This window comes from Octopus bimaculoides, chromosome 12 (genome assembly GCF_001194135.2).
Source record: "Octopus bimaculoides isolate UCB-OBI-ISO-001 chromosome 12, ASM119413v2, whole genome shotgun sequence".
In the NCBI taxonomy this organism is placed as follows: domain Eukaryota; kingdom Metazoa; phylum Mollusca; class Cephalopoda; order Octopoda; family Octopodidae; genus Octopus; species Octopus bimaculoides.
The window spans coordinates 3,045,374-3,049,135 of NC_068992.1; positions in this window are offsets into that span (position 1 = coordinate 3,045,374).

Here is a 3,762-nt window from a genome sequence, read left to right on the forward strand (position 1 = left end):
TAACTGGAAGCAAACTTGATACTAAAATTGTCAACATACTTTCTGCATCAGAAGAACAACAATTAAAACAAGAATATTGAGGAGAAAATGGAAGCCATCATTTTTAATAAATAGAAAAAATTGAAGGAATTAATAGATTTCTGTTTAAAAAAATAAAATCCAGAAACAAAATATTTGACAAGCAAAAAGGAAACTATTTCTCAGGTTAGCTTTTGGAACATATTTCAGAAAAAAGCAAAAATGCTGGTAAAATTGACTCCAAATTTGTTGTGGCATGGACTGGTGCTTACTGTCAACACAATCAACAATCTATTGTCTGGTGAATTGAAGACAAAGATTCTAGCATTCAGGAACTGATCATTGTGTTTAAAGTGGAACTAACACTAACAACGCAATCACAAAGAATAAAGTATAACAATAGAAATAATCACAAATATTTTGAGTAAAAAAATGTTATTAACTATGGTAGAGTCCGAACAAAAGTAAATAAATCCATCAAAATGTAACAAAAGATTTTTTTTTCATTTGGATTAGATTTCTTAATATAACAAAGACCATATCAAACTGTTGGCATTAGATTTCCAGTTTGAAACTAAAATTTAAGAGGCTTCTTTTTTATTTCTTTAAATTTATTTAAAAGAAAATGTTTCCCAGTCCTTTCAAAAATTTTTATATATGTATAAAATATATATATAAAGAAAAAACTGAAAGTATATAAAAAGAACAAGGATATACGCCTTATGTTAAATATACAAAAAAAAAACAAGGATATGAAGCTGCAAATAAACATACATACAAACACATATATAAATCTATCTATATATATATATGTTTGTGTGTATATATATATATATATATTTATATATATTTATATATATATATATGTATGTGTATATATATATGTGTATGTATATATATATACACAATAAGTAGGAAGTGTTTGATAGTGAGACAGAATAAGTGAGAAATGTTTAATGGCTGGATCAAAGCATTCAAATAGGAAACTGAAAATAACCTACTATTTAGCTATGTTAATTCTATAACTGTTTAGCTAAGAAAACACTTTCACCAACCAAATCAAATGGATTAGTAACTACTGCCAGACAAATGACAAAATAAACCACATAAAACAAATGTGTTCAGGTAGATCAAAGTAAATTAGTTTAAGGGGCATTTAGCCGTAGACGAACAGACAAGTTATATAAAGACTTGTTTTGATGCTGGTTTGTTGTTTGTTTCATTATTTTATCTTTAATTTTTCATTTACTCTCACTCTCTTACGGCTCTATTTCATTGTAACATACCTGTTGTTTGATAGCTGCTGCAACAGACAGCATCAAATGCCTGGCCTATAAAATGTTGATTAATAAACCAGCTTCCTCGTATAAATAAATAACAAATCTATTCTATCCATGGCTGGACATATAATTTTATGACAAAGCATATAGAAGGAAAAGTTGGAAAAATAAAAAAAAATGGCAACAAAATAATCGTTAATTGAAAGAAATGAGAAATTATCACAATTTTCGTGGTTTAATTCTCATTTGTTTCGGTTCAATAAATTTGATTTGCTACAGATTCAAACAGAACCTTTAAAGATATCAGGTTGGTTCTCATTAATTGGGTTCTTTTTTTTTTTTTCTTTTTTTTTTTCTTTTTTGTAAATCTGTGTTTGTGCATGCTTTGAAATATACATAGGCATATATATATATATATATATATATATGCAAATATATGTTTATATATATGTATATACATATACAAATATATAAACGTATGTATAAATACATATATACAAATATATATAATCATACATATGTGTGTGTATATATATATATATGTATAGGCATACTTACATGTATATACACATACATGTATGGATATACATACACACACACACACATTATATATATATATGGTATTTAAACCTACAAGATTAGATTACTGCACTATGTTTGCATTGAGTACTCCTCGGTTGTTTTCCAACATAGTGTGAAAATGTGAGTGTATATATATATATATATATATATATATATATATATGTATATACACACATACATACATACATATATATTTATATGTATAGGGATTGCTGGACATTTGCATTCACAAATGGGAAAAAGTATTGAATAAATAAGGTGTTGTGTTTGTATTTTATTAGAATCTGAAGCTTCTTGGATTGTAGCTCTGAGTTTACACTGTTCTGATTCTGTAAACTATTTGAACAATTGTCAATGTGAAACTCAGGATTCAAAAACTTGTATCAGTATCTAATAATAATATATACAAATATATAATGTACGTATGTGTATATATATATATATATATATATACACACACATGTATGTGTGTGTAAAGATTGTGTGTATGTGTGCGTGAAACATATTTTAGAATTTCTTCTCAGCCTGACTCAGAATAAGGCAATAAGAAGCAAATTCCAAATACTTGATGTTATGTATCCTCACAGGAAATTTTATGTTGACAATTTTACTGTTAAATGCTGTTATCAACTGTTTTTGATGATTGAAAAAAAAAAAAACTTAGAAGCAAGAGAGAACAATAGCTTAATAGAAAATATATTTGTACTAAAGCTATCGACTCTTTTGATTATGATTATTATTATTGTTATCAAACTTCATTAAACTTGGAAAAGAAAAATCAAAAGGAGAAAATATATAAGGAGGGAGGGATGACGGAGATAAAATTATTTTAACCAAAGCCCTTTAAAACAAACAAAAAAGTAGAATTTGGGGCCGTTGTTTTAATTTAATAAACAGTGAAAAGGAAAAGATTGAATGGCCCTTTCATTTTTCTGTGGCTTATTAACAGAAAATACTGGTGTGGCCCTTGTTCAATCCTAGTGGAATTACAAAAATGGATTTTGTGTTTAGATATCCATGGACTCATTTATTGATTTATTTTGGCTTAGAGACATAGCCCCCCTCCCCAACACACACAGGATGAAAATATTATGAAGAATTGTGTGTATGTGTGCTTTGTTCAAACAAATGAATTATTTGAAAATTTACTGAAAAAATTTCTCAAACAAAATAAAAGGAAAAAAATCAACTGTGCACAAATCATTTCAAATTCATATCTTTATATTTCTACATGTGTCTACCTGATTAACGACATGAAGACATTTAGCTATTTTATTTTGAAGATATTTGAAAGGAAAGTTCGAAGTATGGCTTTTTTTTAAATGTTATTTCTTATGATACATGAGGTATGGCTAAGAGAAATAAAAATTGTTTGTTAATAAATATTTCAGTTTAAAAAGAGAATCAAATATAAATATGTCATCAGTTTTAAAAAATTTAGAAATAAAAGCAATTATCATATCTCTCTCTCTCTCTTCCCAACTGAATCTTTTGTACCTAATTTTCCTGGTATGTTGGTTTGTTTGAACAGAAACAGTAAAACAGATATAATAAAATCAGCAGAGCTTAAATCTCTTGCTGAGATATATTTTAAAGTAGAAATGGGAGCCAATTCAAGCCATTAATTACTTCACTACTATCACTGATGACATTTCAAAGGCAATCAGTAAGACAACAGATCTGTCAAGATCTGTGATCCTGTGGCTAGAAAACAATTTCTTAAAATTAGAAGAATTCAAAGAAATCACACAGAATTTACAATGGTTTCTTACATGCTTCAAATACAGTAAAAATAAGTCTTGAAATATATCTTTCCAAAACTAATGTGGTTCTGGTTTACCAATGTACATAATCTTGCATTTAAGTTCAAAAATTACCTGAG